The sequence below is a fragment of the Tupaia chinensis genome, unplaced genomic scaffold (genome assembly GCF_000334495.1).
Source record: "Tupaia chinensis unplaced genomic scaffold, TupChi_1.0 Scaffold000066_1, whole genome shotgun sequence".
Lineage (NCBI taxonomy): Eukaryota > Metazoa > Chordata > Mammalia > Scandentia > Tupaiidae > Tupaia > Tupaia belangeri.
In genome coordinates, this window is record NW_006159525.1 from 186855 (window position 1) to 208708 (window position 21854).

At 48.1% G+C, this 21854-nt stretch overlaps 1 protein-coding gene across 2 annotated transcripts in view; it reads right to left on the bottom strand.

Moving 5' to 3' along the window:
* Nucleotides 1-21854, bottom strand: part of PHACTR3 (phosphatase and actin regulator 3) — a 178791-nt gene that overhangs the window by 121051 nt on the left and 35886 nt on the right. Inside the window, exon 1 of one of the 2 annotated variants that reach the window (XM_006141852.3) lies at nt 14797-15118. The exons of the other annotated variant lie outside the window; for it this stretch is intronic. The gene's annotated coding sequence lies outside the window, so the exon portion shown is untranslated. Of the gene's footprint in view, nt 1-14796; nt 15119-21854 lie in introns of those variants that run through there. 2 annotated transcript variants of the gene reach the window in all.

The window sequence follows — 21854 nt, forward strand, 5'->3', positions numbered from 1 at the left end:
CCTAGAGACCCTCTCATCTAAAGACCCTCCCTGGTAATCAAGATCTCCCGCCCGCCCAGCCATCAGCCCATGCACTCTCCCTCCCGCCCTCACCCCTGCAGCTCCTGCTAGAGCCATTCCCACACCGGTCAGCCTGGGCCACACAGGCAGTGTTTCCAGAGAGTTCCTGAGCCCCATCCTCCCAGACCTCTGCCACACCCCTTTCCTTCCAGCTGCGCTTCTCATTTCTGCTCCCAACAGAGAGCGTAAGACCTGCAGGGAAATCCCAACGTGGTTCTCCTTGGCACACTCATTCTGACCGACTCAGTGAGGCGCTGGGCGCCGTCGGACTCTGCACGCCACCTCTGCCGGCCTTCTGTCCTGCTGCCTGGCCCTCGGGGACGTGGTGGGTCCAGTCACTTCTGTGTGTTTGCAAGGGGCATCGTAAAGCCACACAACCTTTCAGAAGGGCCACTCTGCACTATTTTTCAAGAGGCATAGGAGGAAACCAGCAGTTAGCGTAATGGCTATGTCGCTGGACTCCCACGTAGTTGACTGCGGTTCGCGTCCTGGACCCGGTGGCTTAAAACTCACGCTGGGCGCGTGTGCGTGCGTGCCCAAGATCCTGGGAGGAGAATGGAGGAGAAGGGATTGTGGTGTGACCATCCCCCCTGGGGGTTGATATCTCCCTTTCTGTCTCTCTGTCTGTCTCTGTCTGGCGAGCGCACGCGCCCTATAGCGAAAACCTCTCCAAAAAAAAAAAAAAGGCATAGGACATTGAACTTCCTAAATCTTATCCCAGACTCTCTGCTGAAAGAAGGTCCCGAATCCCGAGGACACCACGCAATCCCGTGCCAGCCATCCGCTGCACACCGCAGAGCCAGGCTGCACCCGGCTCAGGGCACGGCTGCGTCCTTGTCCCCACGGGGCGCCCTGCCCAAACACTGCTGTGACTGCAGTTTTGGAAACGAAACTTCAGTTTAGACTGCTTGGAATCATCCCTTTGTTTGAATATGGAATAAAGTAAAGCTGAGCGAGTCAGGCAAAGTCCACTCCGTACCCCGATGGGGCAAGCACGTGACGTGTGTGAGAGGGTTGGAACGCAGGGGTGGCCGGGAGGGCCGGTGCCCAGGCAGCCGTGGATACTGGCAGGGCCTGCACCTCCTTGGTGGAGCAGACAGAAGGCTCCCCAGAGAAGGTGGCACCTCAGGACCCGACCTGTGAGAGGCGGCAGCTGGTGGGTCGGCAGAAGATGTGTGGGCCGTCTAGTAAGTGGTGGAGGTGAGACTGGAACCAAGGCCTCAGCAGTGCTGCCATACGGAGAGGGACGGAAGGACTGGCAAGCAGCCCTCTGGTTTTGGCCCGGGCTGGGGAAAATGCACTGAAGCGTGGTTTATATGGTCTCTGCCAGCTCCCTGGGATCAGAGGCTGGGAACAGGGCCTACGGCAGAAGGTCAAGGCTGAGGTCCTGTGGGGACCGAGGCCGCACGTGGTCCCCGCGGTCAGGCTGCATCAGCAAGTGGCTAGAACCAGGCCGAGAAGGAGTGAGGAAGGAGCAGCCCTGGGGAGCCTCCGAGGCAGGGGAGGAGGGCTGGGGACGAGGCTGCATGGAGAGGGCACAGAGCTCGGCTGTGGAGGAAAAGCCACCCACGTGACTGAGGACCTGGCATGGAAGGGGCTGCTGAGGGGAGCTGAGGAAGAGAGGGGGACTGGAGTTCTGCTGTCCTGGACGTGGAAGGTCTTGCCGATCGCTGCTGCTTGGGGGGACAGCCCACTGCCTTGCCCCTTCAAGGGGCACTCACTGCTCCTCTTACCATGTGCTGACTGCCTCCACATCTCCCAGGCTGGGTAAAGGGTACCCTAATACATGAGAGCCTACAACTGAGAGATTTCTCTCCCCAGCGTGTTTCAGAAAGAAGGCGAGTCACGAAAACAAGCACTTGTCCACAATTTACGACAGAGCAGCGTGGAGGGCCGGCCCCCCGCCTCGCGGCAAGGATGCTGGGTCCCACACAGCCCACTGCGGTCTGAATCTGGCTCCAGGGACGTGGAAGACGTGCCAGGTGTGTGTGCACACATGCCCAAATCCCAACAGGACGGAGAGAGGGAGGAGGAGGGATTGCGGCATGACCACTGCGCACTGGGGGGGGCGGGGGGGCTGTCTCCCTCTCCCTCTCTAGCTCTCTGTCTCTGGCAATAAGAAGAAGAGAGTAACATGGAAACTTCAGCAAGTTTCATCTAACCTTGAACACGCTTCTGTGTTGCCCTTGTTAGAACTTAAAATATAATGCTCACTTGCGATGCCCTTGTTAAAAGTGAAACACAGACAAGTAAAGCAGACTGGCCTCTTGCCAAGCAAGGGCAAGCAGCTTACGCTTCCTTTGTACCCTGCGCCCAAGTGTCTGCGTCTCCACTGCACAGAGAAGACGCTGGACTCAGAGAAGCCCAGGCCTCCCTAGGGTCACACGGCTAGTACGCGGCAGGGCTGGGGTGGAGCCAGGGCACTTCCCACCACCCTGGGGCCTGCGAACCTGCTCTGTGGAGGGCGTGGGGCCGGCACCTGTGAGAAGCAGCAGTCATGGTGGCGGTGTCCACCCACATGCCAGCTCTGCAGGACAGCTGGCACTGAGGAGGGGGCACCGAAAGGAGCCTGGCTTGGAGACGGAGGCTAACCTGAAGAGGACCAAGGACCTCACCAGGACTGGCCCTGTTGCTCGATCACACACCCACGTGTGTTTTGGGTTCGGAAGCCCCGACATCTCCTCTCTGCGCCTGGCTGCCCTCCGTGCCGTAAGCTGCTCTAGAACAGGTCCCAGGGCTGTCTGCAACAACTCTCCTCCTCTCTGCCACAGGCCCAAGGGTGCCCCCGCCACCACCCCGAACCTCAGAATGGGAACATGTTTAGAAATAGGATCTTTGTGGATGTAGCGAGTCGAAATGAAGTCATCCTGGATTACAGCAGGTCAGAGGCCAGACGGGGACGGGGACAAGGCACACGGAGACACGCCAGGAAAGGCCACGGGTGGAGGTGACTCTGGAGCGACGAAGACACAAGAGTGACACAGTCGCAAGCCAAGGATGCCTGGAACCTGGCAGAGGCAGGAAGGGTCCTGCCCGGGACCTTCAGAGGGCCGGCCAACACCTTGACCTCGACCTCGGAACCGAGAGAATTGCACTTCTGCTGTTCTAAGTCATCGCTTTGTGGTTTTTGTTATGGCAGCCCAGGAAGCTAGTACTCTCCTGTACCCTGCTTGTTCCTCTCTCCGCCATCACACAAAGCTCTAGGTTCCTCCAGTCCCCTCCTGCCTGAGGGCCTGCCCCCCATCGGTGGCCCCTTCTCCTGCAGACACAACTCCCAAAAATGCGAATCTGATTGTGCCTCTCTCCTGCCCAACACCCTTCAACTTCTCCAAATGTCTTGGCACAGCTGCAAGGCCCCATGTCGTGGCCTCCGCCTGCCTCTGCTGAGGGCCCCTCTCTGCCCCCCAAGGTGCTGGTCCTTCCCTCTTCCACACCACCCTCTCCTGCTCAGACCCTCCACCACCACTGTCTGAGACCCCCCTGCTCCTCGCCCCACTCTCCCCCTCCCCCCCTCTCCTGGAGAATCCACATCTGCACTCCAGCCCACCCAAGCTACGTGGCGTCTCCCTGTTAAATGCCCCCCACACGTGTGGCTTCCCAGTGAGCCTCTGTCTGAAGACAGCAAGCCCCCGAGGGTGGGAACAGCCTCTTGTTCACCCCCGTAACCCCGGTGCCGGGCAGTTCTGGCTCACTGGGGCTGCACATGGGACTTGGGGTGACAGAAGGAGGGCGCAGTCCACTGCAGCACACAGAGAGCCCTCGACACGGGGTTCAGGTCCCTGACGGGGCTCCTCTGCAGTCCTGAGTACCATATGCCACCAGGACATTCTTCCGTGGACCTGAGAGAAACCGACTGGATTCAAACCCTCAAGGAGAATGCACTGAGCCCTTGGCAGGCAGAGCTGGGCCGGGGTCACCCTGTGGACTGGGCAACAGGAGGAGTTTCGCCGTTCATGCCATGTAGGTGCCAAAGCCAGTCATGCATGCAGATCAGATTTCCATCTGATTAGACCTCGAGAAAACCCCCGCCGAGAGGCAGGTGTGTCACTCCATGGCCACTCTGAAGCACAAGAGCCAAGGCACAGGCATGTGGGGAATGACACGTCTTGGCCTGTCTGGCCACAGGAAGAAGCCCTACGGAAGCCCAAGCTGTGTAATCTTCAACAGGTATAAGAGGATTTGGCCAAACGCACTTGGTGGTACATGTTATAGCCAGGGGGCCAGAGAAGCAAGTCCTACGACAGGGACCTGGCAACTGTCCAGGGAGTGTGACGGTGGAAGCAGCCCCTTGGTCTTGTCCTCTAGTGGCAATGGCTTTGGAACCACGCACCTGATGACACAGCCATGAGTGCACAGCCCAGGCCAGCTGGAAACAAGCGTCTTGTCCTGCTCGAACTCCTTTGTTCAGAGCGAGGTCACAGGACTGGAGTCCCCAGGTACCTGTTCATTCTGCTCCAAGGCCTCCATCTGATTTTCCTTTCAAAGGCGGTCAAAGAGGGTCAAAATCCAGGACAACACACTGTCCACTTTCAAGCTATGAAACTGACATTAGGAAACCGAGAAGCATTGTGGGTGGAGTTGCAGTCAGCCAGATGTTCAAGCTGCCACATGCCCTTCCTTGTCCATCAGAAGTCTGAAAACATGGAGGACACACCGAGCACAGGTAGAAGGGACGTTTCGGAGGGATGTCATGCCCTGACCCCCTTCTCTGTCATCTTCACAGGTGAAGACTATGGCTACGGTAAACTTTCCTTGTTTTGTGGTCGTCATTGTTTTTTAAAGGTCTCAATTCTTGGTTCATCAGCAAAGTCATGGCACATTTTTGCATGGAAACCCATTAAAAACTATGTATCATGAGTCTCCCGATGACCTAACAGAAATAGTTTATAACACGACTCATCTTCTAGCTCACAGTGGGCAGAGTTTTCACATGACCAATGTTTGTGTGAAACCCACAGTAGGCTCTGAACGGCAGGAGACAGTGCCTACGGTGCTGGCCAGCTCACTGCCCGCCCCGACACTGGAAGGCTGGGAGCGTCTGCCAGGGACAGGAGAACTTGCTGACATAATGAGCTCTCATGGACAGGTGGCGGGTCATGATAGGAAGAAGCTTCAGCTGTAGAGTGTGTTTTGACCACCAGCTACTCTTCCCCACAGCCCTGCAGGGGGTTAAAGCAGGAAAACTGAAAGACTGTCCCACCATGACAGGTGGCATCTCCTCCAAGAGAAAAACTGCTGCCTCTGAGGGTGGGGGCTGGGGAGGCGGAATTCCAGAGGAATGCATCCTGGGAACACCAGCCTGTCGGCTACTGAAGGCTGGCTGCAGGGAGAGCACTGGGCAAGCCCCTGCAAAGCATTGTGGGTAAGAGTTATCTTTGCTAAAGGAAGACTGCTGCTTCCCAAAGATGGAGAGCCTGGCAGCAGGCAGAGAGAGTCTCCAGCGGGACTGGGACCCCCACATCAGGTAACCTGGCTGCCACATAATCAAAGAACCCCAGGTTCACAAAGCTGGTGCCTCAGACGCAAACCACGAAGAGACCACTGAGTGCTCAGTGCCCAGGCCATGCTGAGGAGAAATCCTGATCCTTCTCTACAAAGAAAGCACTTAAAACTGGTGATTAACTGAAGCTACAAAAATGCCCAGACCCAGACTACAGTCGAGATCTACTCGGTGCTCCAACTCTGGTGACCTGAAAGAAGGGGGACAGACTGCTATTTGACATAAAATGTCTGACATGTAGGACAAAAGGTAATGTCTGAATGAGCAAGAACATTTGATTCATGGTCGAAAGAGAAAACAGACAATGGACCCCAATAGCCCAGCTATTGAAATGATCAGACAAGAACTTTAGAATAACTATGAAAACAATTTTAAAGGAGACTGTGTGACAAGTGGATAACATGTCTAAAGATGAAAAAATGAAACATATAGAAACTCTAAGATTGTATGACGGTTAAGGCGCTGGAACCCATAGGGCTGACCACACAGAGGCCCAGACCTAGCAGCTCGAAAAACACACTAGGTGCATGTGTGCCCCAAATCGCAAAAGGATGAGGAGGGATTGTGGCATGACCACATCTCATAGGGGCTGCTTTCTCACCTCTCTCCTGCTGTCTTTCCGTCTCTTCTGTAAGTGCACATGCCCCTAGCAAAATTGTTTAAAAGAAACTAAAAGAAAGATCCAAATATGAATGCTACAGTGAAAAAGAGATCATAAATTAAAAATTCACTGGATGGTTGGGACCAGCAGTTAGCGTAATGGCTATGTCGCTGGACTCTCATGTAGTTGACCGCAGTTCGAGTCCCGGACCCAGCGGCTTAAATTCATGCCTGGCACATATGCATGCATGCCCAAGATCCCGAGAGGAGAATGGAGGAGAAGGGATTGCGGCATGGCCATCCTCCCTTGGGGGTGATTTCTCTCTTTCTGTCTCTCTCTAGCAAAAAACCTCTCCTAAAAAAGAAAAAAAACAATCCACTGGATGGTCTTAATGACTGAGGAGGCAGACCAAAGGCAACGGCCCATGAATATGAAAGAATGAAGGAGATGGGATTGCGGCATGGCCAGCCTCCCTTGGGGGTGATTTCTCTCTTTCTGTCTCTCTCTAGCAAAAAACCTCTCCTAAAAAAGAAAAAAAACAATCCACTGGATGGTCTTAATGACTGAGGAGGCAGACCAAAGGCAACGGCCCATGAATATGAAGCTGTAAGAGGTTTAGAGGCTGATGGCACCGCAACAGCCAGCTTCACCAGAGGTCAAGCAGTTTACCAGGGAGAATAAGCTAAGTCCTCCAAGGTGAATCTCAAAGACTGGCCCCGAAAAAATACTCTCGCAAAGGAGTTCAAATTTAATTGATAAGACTGTAAAGAAAAATGTAATCTCTGGACATTGCCAAAGGAAATTTGGGGGAAAAATAGAGAGGTAAGACATTTGTGTGACACAGACGCAGCTTATTATCTGTTGATGAGGATCTGTAGAGTATTCTCAGCTGGGCTGGACTGAGGTGTAGATCATGCTGGGTAAAGTCTCTTCACAATCTAAATGATGTATAGCGATTTAATGTATAAATAATAATAAAGAAAAGAAAGAAAAGAACAATCATTTGGTAATTGGGGGAGTCTAATAGTTTGATATGATAACAAAAGAGGCAAAGAGGTTAGCAGAGAGATTCAGAAGGACATGAAAGACGGAAGTTGGGCCCATCAGATGCTGTGGTGATTAAGGGCACTGGACTGCCATATGGCCGACCATGGTTTCAGTTTCAGACCTGACAGCTTGCTTCCTCGTTTTCCTCTCTCTCTCCCTCTCCCTCTCTGGTCAAAAATAAACAAATAAATAAAGATAGACCGTTCTTAAAAAAAGGTCTAACAGTCTCTTAGCTTAGGTTTGTTTTAAAAAAGAAAAAGGGGGGGGGGACCAGCGGATGGAGTAATAGCTATATCGCTGGACTCCCATGTAGGCCACCCTGCTTTGAGTTCTGGACCCAGTGATTTAAACTCATGCTGGGCATGTAAGCGTATGTGCCCAAGATCCTGAGAGGAGAATGGAGGAGAAGGGATTGCAGCATGACCATCAACCGTGGGGGGTGATTTCTTGCTTTTTGTCTCTCTGCCTTTCTGTTTCTCTGGCGAGCACAAGTACCTTATAGCAAAAAAACAAACAAATAACCAACCAAACAAACACAAACTCTCCCGAAAGAAAGAAGTTAAAAACAACAGCCTGTTATAAAAACTGTCATCTCAGGGTGACTGTGCGTAGCCCCTGGGCTGCATCATCTGAAAAGCAATATCAAAGGCTGCATACCCCAGAAGGAATAAATACTAACATTGCCTATTTCCGTAACAAACAAGCAAAGAACAATGACAAGCTCAGAGGAAGTAAAACCTGATATCTAGAGTTCCTAAAGTGTATTACCTAAATGTTCAGTTTTGAAAAGAAATATCACAAGACTGTAAACTCACAGGAAAGTGTAACTAACACTCTAGGGGGAAAAAGAAAGACAATATAAAAAGCCTGTGGAAGGACCCAGTGGTCAGACTTACAGGACAAAGACTTCAAAGCAGCTTCTCTAAGTATGTTGATTCCTTAAGAGGAAATGGAAAGTACAGTATGATGACAATGTCCTATCAAATAGAGAATGTCAATAAAGAGACAAAAAATTTCAATAATCAAATAACAACTATGGCATATAGAATTACAATATTAAAGTGAAGAATTCACCAGAGAAGAATCAACAGTAGTTCTGAATTGGCAGAAGAAAGAACTATTGAACTTGAAGGTAGTTAAACATTGTTCAATCTGAAGAACACAGAGAAAAAAGAAAGAGAATAAAGAAAAAGGAACAAAAGCTTAAAGAATTGTAAAGCGCCATTAAGCGGACCAACATAGGTATAAAGGGGGTATCCAAATGAGTGGACCATGAAAAGGAGCAGAAAAAATACTCAAAGAAAGAATGATGGAAAATTCCTAAATTCAATTAACAAAAAGAAAGAAAGAAAATAAAAACAGTGATAAACTAATCCATTTACCCAAGATGCTCAACCAATTCCAACTAGGACAAATGCAAAGAAAACCATGTGCCAACACATCAAAGTCAAAATACTGAAAGACAGTACAAAAGAAAAAAATTGAAAGTAAGAAGAGAAAAATGACTAGTCACATAGAAGGAAAATGCATTAAAACTTAACAGCTGACTTCTCATCAGAGACAATGGAGACCAGAAGGCAGTGGGTGACATATTCAAAACGGGAAAAGGAGAAAGCTGTCAACCAAGAATCTCACATACAGCAAAACTATCTTTCAAAAGTGCAGGTGAATTAAAAACATTCCCAGATAGACAAAACAGAATTCATGGTAAAAGATGTGCTTTTATAAGAAAAGCCAAGAAAGTGTTTTTCGGCCTGAAAGCAAGTGAAATCAAACAGTAATTTAAATCTATATACATACCCAAAACAAACCAAAAGAATAAGGAGCTCCAGCAAAGATAATTATATAATTACAAAAGACAGTACAAGATAGTACAAAAGATAGTACATGTCTTCTGCTTTATCATTTTAAAAATGCTTGGGGTGGGGGGGGCAACAGGAGGGATGGTGGTTAAGGTGCTGGATCCCACATGGGTGGGATCAAGTCCCAGACCCAGCAACTTGAAAATCAAACTGGGCATTTGTGTGTGTATGTGCCCAAAATACCAGGAGAAGAATGAAGGAGAAAGGACTGTGGGAGGGCCGTCCCCCCAGGGAGTGATTTCTCACTTTCCTTCTCTCAGTCCCTCTCTCTCTCTCCAGTGAGTGCATGCACCCTGTGGCAAAAAAACAAACAAACAAAACAAAAAAACTTAGTGGGATAGCTGTAGATAACTATATTTTAAAAAATAATTATTTAACTTTGTTTATTCATTCTTTATTTTTAATTTAACCAGAGAGAGGCACACTGAGAGAGAGAAGATGAGAAAGCAGCCACCAGGTCCGGGACTCGAAGCCTGGTGTGGGAGTGTCCAACACTTCAAGCACCATGCCACCCGCTGGTCCCCTGATAACTATATTTTTTAAAAAAAGAAAAATTTCAGAACAATACCGTAATGCTCCACCTAAAGACAGCAGAAAAAGAAGCATAAACTAAACCTAGTACAACAAGAAGAAAGGAATTAATGATTAGAACCAAATTTAGTGAAACAGTAATTAGTAAGAATCTACAACCCTTGGAATGGGAGAATATTTTTGTAAACTATACCCTAGATAAAGGGCTGATAACCAGAATACATAGGGAACTCAAGCAGCTTACTCACCCCAAAATGATTAACCCAATTTAAAGATGGGAATGAGCTGAATAAACAACTCTCCAAGACATATGAACAGTCAAAAACCATATGGAAAAATGCTCATATCCCTCATCATACGGGAGATGCAGATCAAAACCACAATAAGATACCACCTAACCCCAGTTATAATTGCAAAGATGATAACGTGTATAGTATTCCCAACTGGACTGGTGAGAAATGTATTCGTGTTGGAACACTCTCTTTACAAGCTAAGAGATGTATGTGATTGAATATATAAAAGAAATTAAAATAAGATAAAATATTTCAAAAAATGATAAGTGCTGGGACTAGCAGTTGGTGTAATGGCTATGTTGCTGGACTCCTGTGTGGTCAACCATAGTTCGAGTCCCGGACCCAGTGATTTAAACTCATGCTGGGCATGTAAGCGTATGTGCCCAAGATCCTGAGAGGAGAATGGAGGAGAAGGGATTGCAGCATGACCATCAACCGTGGGGGGTGATTTCTTGCTTTTTGTCTCTCTGCCTTTCTGTTTCTCTGGCGAGCACAAGTACCTTATAGCAAAAAAACAAACAAATAACCAACCAAACAAACACAAACTCTCCCGAAAGAAAGAAGTTAAAAACAACAGCCTGTTATAAAAACTGTCATCTCAGGGTGACTGTGCGTAGCCCCTGGGCTGCATCATCTGAAAAGCAATATCAAAGGCTGCATACCCCAGAAGGAATAAATACTAACATTGCCTATTTCCGTAACAAACAAGCAAAGAACAATGACAAGCTCAGAGGAAGTAAAACCTGATATCTAGAGTTCCTAAAGTGTATTACCTAAATGTTCAGTTTTGAAAAGAAATATCACAAGACTGTAAACTCACAGGAAAGTGTAACTAACACTCTAGGGGGAAAAAGAAAGACAATATAAAAAGCCTGTGGAAGGACCCAGTGGTCAGACTTACAGGACAAAGACTTCAAAGCAGCTTCTCTAAGTATGTTGATTCCTTAAGAGGAAATGGAAAGTACAGTATGATGACAATGTCCTATCAAATAGAGAATGTCAATAAAGAGACAAAAAATTTCAATAATCAAATAACAACTATGGCATATAGAATTACAATATTAAAGTGAAGAATTCACCAGAGAAGAATCAACAGTAGTTCTGAATTGGCAGAAGAAAGAACTATTGAACTTGAAGGTAGTTAAACATTGTTCAATCTGAAGAACACAGAGAAAAAAGAAAGAGAATAAAGAAAAAGGAACAAAAGCTTAAAGAATTGTAAAGCGCCATTAAGCGGACCAACATAGGTATAAAGGGGGTATCCAAATGAGTGGACCATGAAAAGGAGCAGAAAAAATACTCAAAGAAAGAATGATGGAAAATTCCTAAATTCAATTAACAAAAAGAAAGAAAGAAAATAAAAACAGTGATAAACTAATCCATTTACCCAAGATGCTCAACCAATTCCAACTAGGACAAATGCAAAGAAAACCATGTGCCAACACATCAAAGTCAAAATACTGAAAGACAGTACAAAAGAAAAAAATTGAAAGTAAGAAGAGAAAAATGACTAGTCACATAGAAGGAAAATGCATTAAAACTTAACAGCTGACTTCTCATCAGAGACAATGGAGACCAGAAGGCAGTGGGTGACATATTCAAAACGGGAAAAGGAGAAAGCTGTCAACCAAGAATCTCACATACAGCAAAACTATCTTTCAAAAGTGCAGGTGAATTAAAAACATTCCCAGATAGACAAAACAGAATTCATGGTAAAAGATGTGCTTTTATAAGAAAAGCCAAGAAAGTGTTTTTCGGCCTGAAAGCAAGTGAAATCAAACAGTAATTTAAATCTATATACATACCCAAAACAAACCAAAAGAATAAGGAGCTCCAGCAAAGATAATTATATAATTACAAAAGACAGTACAAGATAGTACAAAAGATAGTACATGTCTTCTGCTTTATCATTTTAAAAATGCTTGGGGTGGGGGGGGCAACAGGAGGGATGGTGGTTAAGGTGCTGGATCCCACATGGGTGGGATCAAGTCCCAGACCCAGCAACTTGAAAATCAAACTGGGCATTTGTGTGTGTATGTGCCCAAAATACCAGGAGAAGAATGAAGGAGAAAGGACTGTGGGAGGGCCGTCCCCCCAGGGAGTGATTTCTCACTTTCCTTCTCTCAGTCCCTCTCTCTCTCTCCAGTGAGTGCATGCACCCTGTGGCAAAAAAACAAACAAACAAAACAAAAAAACTTAGTGGGATAGCTGTAGATAACTATATTTTAAAAAATAATTATTTAACTTTGTTTATTCATTCTTTATTTTTAATTTAACCAGAGAGAGGCACACTGAGAGAGAGAAGATGAGAAAGCAGCCACCAGGTCCGGGACTCGAAGCCTGGTGTGGGAGTGTCCAACACTTCAAGCACCATGCCACCCGCTGGTCCCCTGATAACTATATTTTTTAAAAAAAGAAAAATTTCAGAACAATACCGTAATGCTCCACCTAAAGACAGCAGAAAAAGAAGCATAAACTAAACCTAGTACAACAAGAAGAAAGGAATTAATGATTAGAACCAAATTTAGTGAAATAGAAGAAAAGCATCAGAGAAAATCAATAATACCAAGAGTTGGTTCTTTGAAGGATCAACAAAATCTACATTTAGCTAGATGATTAAAAAAAAGAAGACTCAAATTACCAAAATGAGGAATGTGAAAGTTGCCACCACTCCCAACCTTACAGAAATGAAACAGATTACAAGGAAATGTTACGAACAGCAGCATGCTGATCAATTATGAACTAGATGAAATGCAGAAATGCTAGAAAGCCAGATACTCCAATGGTTGCATAACTCTATGAAGATATTAAAAACCATTAAAGTATGTGCTTCGAATGTGTGAATTTTTTGGTATGTGAATTGTATCCCAATAAAATATAAGTGCAGAAAGGAACAAACCAGTTCAATCTCACGTATGTACACAGACACACGTCATGGATTTCTAAAACACTATGTTTAGTGAAGGGAGCCACACACACACACATACACACACATGCACATGTGCACAAGCACACGCATGTACACGCACACACGCACACACATGCCATGTGACTCCATTTACGGGCTGCTCTATGGGGACATCTGCGGAAAGTCACCGCCTCTATGAGCTGAAGTAGAACTGTCAGAGAGGAAACTGGGAAAAGGTCTGCAGTCAGGTGTCTCTTCCACATCATGTTAGAGAAGGTGGTTAACTTGTTAATGAGTCCCTGCTGCCCCCATATTTCCTGCAAACTGGTAGTACAAGCCAAAAGCTGGATCATATTCACGTTAATTTTTTTTAAACCCTTCTCAGGCTATGGTACGCATTTCCAATTGCATATTAGGAGGCACAGAACGTCGGGCTGCCCTACGTTTAGAAAGGTGAGATGAGGCAGGTTGATTCGTTAGAAAACTCATCGATATTTGCCGAGACGTATGAACACACACGGGTGGTAATAGCCTAGAGCAGTTATTTCTTTAGGGTTGCCAAACAGTAATTTTCTAATTCTTTCCTTACACATTTATTAATTAGAATTTTTCTACAAGGAGAACTTCCAGTCTTCGACTATTTGCTCACCCTGAAATATAAATCAGACAGGAAGGCAGAATGAAAGCTTGAGTCTTCTCCCTTTAACAACTTTCAGGACAGGGTGCTAGCGCCCTCACAACCACAGGGGGCCAATGCTTTTATCTGAAGTATCATCGGAAGGCACGAGTTTTTATAAAGTCGATGTGTTTCAATCAAGTCTAGCTATTATTTTATCTGATATGCAGTATCTCAAATATTAGCACACCAAAAACCATTCCTTTTAATTCTTACGTTCTTTTGACCTAACACCATTCATCTTGGTTAGCTTCTCTGCTTTCTGACATGATGAAGTACCCCAGGCCAGGAATCTGTCGTTCTCCCAGGAACTCTGCCCGCTTTGATGGGATATGGTACTTGCTGAGCACGTTCTAGGCCGTAGCAGGTATTCATTCACAGGGTTTTCCTTGCTCCTAGGCTTTTTCAGTAGGTGGAGCAGGTATTTTCAAAAGCAGACAAGATCATCAATATTGACATTTCCAATTCGAATTTAAGATCACAGAATTGTAGATAACTTTTAGAGATATTATAACTTGTCCCTTCTCTTTTATGCTAAGACTCTTGATTTCTAACATTAATACATTGTTTATTGACTTTCTCTAAACCCACTCCTATAGTAATTATAAAATAACAATATCAATATTACAACTAATGCTATTAGGTCATCAGGAGAGTCACGATGTATTTTTCCATGTTTTCCTATGCAAAAATGCATCATGGCTCTCCCAACAACCCAATAATGCTACTGAATGAGGTCATGGTTTCTTCGTATTTACACAGGCATGTGTGTCTTTAAACGGTACCCTACCAGGAATGTACAGAGAGAATACTGGGTTTTAAGGCCCGCAGACGGCAGAGTGGTTGAAGTGCGAGACTCCCACATGATCCACCACAGGTGGGGTCCCAGAGCTGGCGGTCTGCTTTCTCACTTTCCCTCTCTCTCTGTGTCTCTCTCTAGTGAGCACACATGCCCTATAGCAAAATTTAAAAATAAAAAGGATAATGCAATTAAATAAATAATTCTTTAAATACACACACACACACACACACACACATATATATACACACACACATACATGCACACACACTGGGTTTTCATTCACTTGAAGACATCACCTTCTCTGGGATTAAGTCACCAACTTGATACATAGCTAGGTTCAACCATTTCCATCTGTTTTCAATTTAAGCATTAACTTTTTTCTTTGAATTTTTGAATATGTGGAATACATGTTTCAAAACTTAAAAGCATACACCGCACGGAAGCCTCACTGCTGCGCCTGTCTAGTTTTACTGTTCCCAGCCTGTCTTGTGGATGGTCAGGCAGACACGTACTCACCTCCTCGCTCCACACAAAAGCACTGCACTATCCTGGTTTTTTTCGCTCAAGGATTTGAGGGTCAGCTTTGTGTCGCCTTCACTGGATCATGGCTGCCCAGATTAGACACAGTGCTGGTCTGCGAGGGCCTTTCAGGGTGAGGTTAGCATGGAAACTGGTGAGTTCCATAAAGTAGATGCCCCCCTCGTGGGTGAGCTTCGCCAGTCAGACGAGGGCCTGAACGGAACACGATGGCAAAGGAGAGAGGGATTCCCCTTTCTCCCTGCCTGCCCGCTCTCCGCCCTGGACCCAGGGCTGTACTGCAGGTCCCTGGAACTTAGGCCTCCCGACTCCCAACGTGCCACAGCACTGGGTCCCCGGGCCTGCCTGCAGACGGAGATGGTGACACTGCTCAGCCTTTCCAAGCACATGACCAAATCCTAAAAATAAACACTTATCCCCGCCCCATTGTTTCTGTTTCTTTGGAGAATGACGGGTGCAATGATAGTCCAGGCGGCCACCCACGGCGGCCTGCGGTGCCCTCATTTCTCTTGCGGCCACCCAGTACTCCGCCCTGTGAATGCCCCGTTAGGCACTGGCAGTCCACCACCTGTGAACACGAGGGCCGTTTCCAACACGGTGCGGTAGCGGATAACCACAGAACAATAGCCTTGCGTAGGTGCTACTTTATATTTGCCAAGATGTTTTGGGATCGATTCCTAGAAGTGGGATTACTGGTTCAAAGGGTAACTACAAATGTAATTTCCCTAAATACAGCCAAATTTCCTTCCATGGGGCTTCCGTGGCTGGTCTGTAATGAGAATATGACATAACGTTTCAACGTTTGAAGTTCCTGCTTCTGTATTCCATGCTAACTGGCACTGACGGGCACTCGGCAGCCCACTCTGGTGGCCACAGTTCACAATACACCACACCAGCTAGTGGCCCGATTACCTTGTTTCTGATATGAACAGCCATACTGCTTTAGAGAGGGGGACCTAATGGGTGATTTCTTTTGAGCAATTTTCACGCACACACACTCATGCATCAACAGGCAGCATCGACAAAGATCAACACCTTGACATGGCTTCCTAACATGGGACTTCTTCTTAGTCGTAGAAACAAGGCATTCCATCAAACTGATTCCCAGGCACCATCGCAGTCCCGGCCCTGCCACCACTGCAGTGGCCACGGCCACGGTGGCTAAGTGGGAGGTTCCTCTGCTCATGCACTTTCCCAACTGAGGGTCCCTCTGCCTCACTTGGGCTCTTGTGTTTTTGTTTATTTTTTTTTATTCCTTTTTTTTTTGCTACTCAAACAATGCCTTGGAAAACCCCGCCAGCAGCTCTCTGCTGCTCACAGGAGCCGTTTTCTCCAGAGCCAAGGCCGAGCGGCGCTGCAGGCTGGGTGTTGTCTGCTCAGGGCAGACACACTGCTCCCCATGGCCACACAAGGGACACCGCTGAGCTCCAAGCTCCGTTCCCCATCCTCTGCGACGTTTGTGCAGTTGTGTTTTGACTTGGCCAGTCTAATGGGTGGAAACAGTGCCTCGCTGCTCAAAACACACTAAATGAGATCACGTTTTCAAACAGTATCTTGCTGTAACAGAGAAATGCGCTTTTGGCTTTTTACAATGAACTTTTCCCCCAACAGGAGCGGTCCACAGAATGCAAAAGACGGAGGCCCGCGGCCTGACCGACCTCACCCTCCTCTCACTCTCACCCGCAGCCCTGGCCGTGGTCAGACCCGCGCAGACACGCGGACCACAGTCTCTTCATTCCAGGGGAAATCCCAGCGTGAGCATCGAGCCCATTCGAAATGTCCGACTTTTCTAATGAGTGGTTCTGCTGAGGTATAAATATGTTTTTGTTTCCTGTGTTTCTCAGCAGAAAGAGATTTCTAAGAACCCTGTCTGAGAAAATATGACCAAAATACCTGCATATCATGAATATTATTCTGGACACAGAACCTAGTATTTCATTTTTTTATAGGTTTCCTTCTTCTTCTATTGCTTGTTTGCCAAAAGGATATCCTCCCCAGGTCTCTGTGTATCTATTTCTATACCCATAAAAATAAGTTATGTGCCATCTATAAATTATTCATCTATATTTCGACAGATGCACAAGATTTACCTTTTGATTTTCAAGGAAAAAAAAAAACAGGAATGTGGATAACCACATTATGAGGTTTTGTTTCTGACTTTTAACACATGACGCTAAACATTGACTGTGTGCTTGGGGACAATTTGTATCTCACGTGGACAGCTCGCTTTCAGTCTATCAGTGACACTTTTCAACTACAGGAATGATGCCACTAATACTACTGAACCACGAGCTAGAAAAAAATGCTAAATCCCTCGTTTGTGCTGTCATTTGAGTTCTTAACTGGAATAAGCATTTTTAACTGTCACTCTAACAGGACACTGCTTTTCTTTCCCCCCAAGAAAGATTTCTGCTGTAGGCTCATGGGAGAGGCAGCAAGTGAGCAATCGCCTCCTAGGCAGGATGGCCACGACACAGTCCCTTCTCCCTTCTCCTCTCAGGATTTTGGGCATGAGTGCACATGTGCCTGACGTGAGTTTGAAGCTGCTAGGTGTGGGACTCAAACTGTGGTCAACTACATGGGAGTCTAGCAACATAACCATTACACCATCTACTGGTCCCAGAACACTGCTTCTTAACAGAGGAGGTACAGAGTGTTTAAGCCCAAATACAAATAAATAAAAATTAAAAAAAACAACTATTCATTATATCACCACAAAATCCACCTTGTAAAATTCAACCCCCTGCTATAACATGAAATACATAGTCTTAAAAGAAAACGTGGTGTCGTTGCATGTAATTAATCCTTTGTTGGACCGACTTCTTTAATTAGTGAGTGTGTAGGACAGAGAATGGGACATTCAAATGCACACTTTAGAAATATCTTTAAGAGGGACCAGCAGATGGCGTAACGGTTACGTTGCTAGACTCCCACATAATTTACCACAGTTCGAGTCTTGGACCCAGCAGCTTCAAACTCACAGTGGGCACATGTACTTGTGTGCCTAAGATCCCAAGAGGGAAATGGAGAAGGGACTGTGGTGTGGCCATCCCTCAGGGAGCGGGGGTGAGTTCTCACATTCTGTCTCTCTGTCTTTCTCAGTCTCTCTGGCAAGCACACACACCCTATAGCAAAAATCTCTCTCAAAAAAAGAAAGAAAAAAAGAAAGAAAAATCTCTTTAAGAAAAATACATTTCTTGGGACCAGCAGTTAGTGTAATGGCTGTGTCGCTGGATTCCCATGTGGTCAACCGTGGTTTGAGTCCTGGACCCGGTGGCTTAAACTCACGCCAGGCGCATGTGTGCCCAAAATCCTGAGAAAAGAATGGAGGAGAAGGGATTGTGGTGTGGCCATCCCCCCTGGAGGGTGATTTCTCGCTTTCTATCTCTCTGTCTCTCTGTCTTTCTCAGTCTCTCTGGCAAGCACACACACCCTATAGCAAAAAAAAAACTCATCTCTCTCGAAAAAAAAAAAAAGGAAAGAAAAGAAAAATACATTTCTATATCTTATATCTTGGCTGGAGTCTCTGTAACCATCAAGCATTAAATAGAGCAGTTTTGCCCCAGCCATTATCGTAACAATTTCCCTTAGAACAATTTCATAGATGGGTTATCTGCTGCTTGCTTTTCAATATGCTTACCATAAAATCTCACCCTCATTAGCCTTTTTTTATGCGAGGCCAAGTTATAGAAAGCAAATTCGGAAATTAACTCAAGTACACGACCCCACAGCACACGAGCTCTTGGGAAGGGCTCACTGACCTGGGGCCGGCAATGCTAAGCTGGAAGGGAACGGACACTGCCATCCTGGCGTCCACACCTCAGCCTGCCGTGTAACACGGGCACTTGTGGAGAGCACGTGGGGTCCCCCTCAGCCCAGCAAGTTGGGGCCAAGTGGTCTCCAACCCCTCCCGCAGCAGCCTGCAGTGCTCCACGGTTTCCCGAGCTGCCTCTGGCTGGGCCCCCTCACGCTGAAGCCCATCAACCCAATCCCCATTTTACTAGTCCCAAAGAGTCCTCTTTAATTAGTGCTGAAGGTGGGACAAGCCCGCATCTGGCTCCCAATGAGGAAAATGGGGCCGTCCACCCCAACCGGTCTCCTGGCTCCTTCCCTGGCCCTGCCACCTGGTCTCTGAGATGCCGGGTTAAGCCGGCCTCTTGCTGCTTAAGGAATCAGTAGGAGATTTTTAAAGAACTTTTCTGAAGACCTCTCGCCTCACCACAGCTGTCACGCATGTGCTGGCCACAGAACCTCGACCCACACTTGACCACTGAAGCAGGACGTGTCAGAGGCCAGCCACCTCCAGGCCAGCAGACACACTTCCTAGAGGAACTAGGAGGAAACAGTGGGAGTGGGTTGGCTGGAGCCCCGGGCCCATGGGGACACCAGGAGAAGGAAGCGCTAGCTGAAGAGCTGGGCAAAGAGCCCGAGAGCAGCCCCCACAGGGCCCTCTGGGGAACAGGAGCACATGATGGTGACAAAGCCAAACCCTCTGCAGCCAGCAAGGCTCAAGTCAAACCCAGACGGGGCAGGTCTTCCGGCCAGCACAGTTGGACAGCAAAGCCAGGCAGGCTGGGTTCCTCAACGAAACCCACATACAGCCGGGAGAGTCTTGGTGACCCTCTGCAGGCTGGCTGCATGGCCTATGGTTAAGGGAGCTGACCCGGGCACAGCGGCCTGAAAGATACGCCAGGCACATGTGCGTGCAGGTCCCGAACCCCAGCGGATGGAGGAGTGGAGAAGGGGTGGAGCATGATCGCACCCCTCCCTTTTTTCTCCGTCCCTCTCTGACCAGCATAAGCACTCACACTCCCTCACAAAGTAACCAAAAAACAAAACAAAACACAAAATCCGCCTTGTAAAATGCAGCCCCTGCTGTAACATGAAATATATTGTCTTCAAAGAAAGGAAGCATGGGGCCACTCCATGTAATTAACACTTTATTGAACTGACTTCACTACTAAGTGTGAGCGATTATGACAGGGAACGTGAAATTAAAGTGCTCACCGTAGGGTGCGTGTGCTCACCAGAGAGAGACAGAGAGACAGTGAGAGGGAAAGTGAGGAATCGCCCCCGGAGGATGGCCACACCACAATCCCATCCCTCCATTCTTGTCCTGGGATTTGGGGCACACACACACGCACACGCGCGCCCAACGTGGCTTTCAAGCCCCAGGGACTCTAACTACGGTTGGCCATGCGGGACCCAGTGCTGTAACCACTGCGCCACCTGCTCGGATCCCCTCCAAATAAAGTACGGCCCTCTGGAGGGAAGGCACGAGCCCACAGCACCTGTGGTTTTCCGATGCCTTCGGACACTGTCTACATGGAGCACGATCATGAGGGTGTGCACGCTGGAAGGCAGGCACAGGGGATTCTCCAAGGCTTCCATTCCACAGATGAGGAAGCTGAGCCAAGCAAGGCTGAGCATGTCACGGAGGGTCACGGCAGGCGGTGACGACAGTAGCAGCAGGCTTAGGAACCCCAACACCCCTACATCCGGGAAGCCAGGTGAGAGATCTGAGTGCTGGGGGAGGTGACTCCTGCACGTGTGTGGACGTGGACGTGGACACGCGTGACAAAAACACCCCACCTCCCTTCCAGGGTTAGCGTTAGGGTTAGCGTGGAGATTCCTCGTCAAAGGGTTATGGGAATGGGGGGTAGGAAGGAAACGTGTGAATAAGAACAAAGAGGGTGTCCACCGCCTGGACGTCACCCCAACACCTCTGTGTGGCTCAGCACCACCACAAGCTGCCCCACCGTCAGTCCCTCTGCCAGCTCTGGCCCTTCCAAGCCACGGCCCAGACGATGGCCCCCGGAGTCTCGTGTCACCTCCAGGGGCTTCCCCGGAGCCCTCCGTTTAAGAGGAAACAGGACCTGCCTGGTCCCACTCTGCACCCCCAGACCGCGCCTTCTGTCTGTCCTACCGAGAACACACTCTTGTCCCCCAAACACTGCACACCGTCTGTGCACAGCCCACTGGCACACGCTGGGCACTGTCCCTCCCCAGCGTGTCCTCTGCAGCTCCAGGGGTCCCAGGCACCCCGGCGTCCTTCCAGCCCTGAGCCAGAGGCTCTCTTCTCTCAGACACAGCTGACCTCGTCCTCCCCAGCCTGGGGAACTCGAATGGGTACGGAACTCTCCTTCGGGGGGAAGAAACCGACGCAAAAGCATCAATTACAGTTTGGTGGAGGAAGAAAGTTCACTCCTTGCTATTTTAAAAGCCACCACAGGTCCTTTCGGAAAAGGCGCTTTCCTGGGGTCCTCTCCTGGCCGCGCTGTAATACTAGCCCAGATGACTCTAAACACCCTGGTTCACTGGCTGAGCCCTGGCCCTGGGCCACAGAGAAGTTCGAGGGAGCCCCCAGCTCAGGGTCACCAGGGTCCCGCTAAGGAGGGATGGCTGTGGGGAGAGGAGAGGAGCCACCCCACCGTGGTCTGGAGTGTCGCCCTGAGATGGGCTCCTCAGAACAAAGACGCAAGGTCCTGAACTGCCCTTGGGACTGGGGAGAGCTCACGGCGGCACAGCCCAGGATAGTGACCGCCAGTGGCTGGCAGGGCCTGGGTGCAGCAGGCTCGTTACAAACAGAACGTGAAGGGAGAAGTCGCCTTCGCTGGTTAGCTCCGCGATACTTACGAAGCTGTCGGGAGGGACGCTCGGACATAGAACGCCATGCTTCATGCTTCGATGAAGATGTCATGACTCTTTCATAAAACATATTCTGGTGGCGTTGATAGGCGCAGGGTCACATACAAACACATGCATGTACACACGCATATGCACACATACACATACATGCATGTGTGTATCCACATGCATGCACACACGCACACATGCATTTACATACGGATGTATTATCACTATGTGATGTGTATACAAGATAAGCAACATTTGGCTGTGCATGATAACATCTGTCCAGATGTGGTCAGCGTGGGTGAAGAGAGGCAGTGGTGGAGCCAGGCGTGTGTACTAGCCACAGGGCCGGGGAGGGGCCCTGGACACAGACACTCATGGGGAAGAAGGCCGTCGAGCAGGAG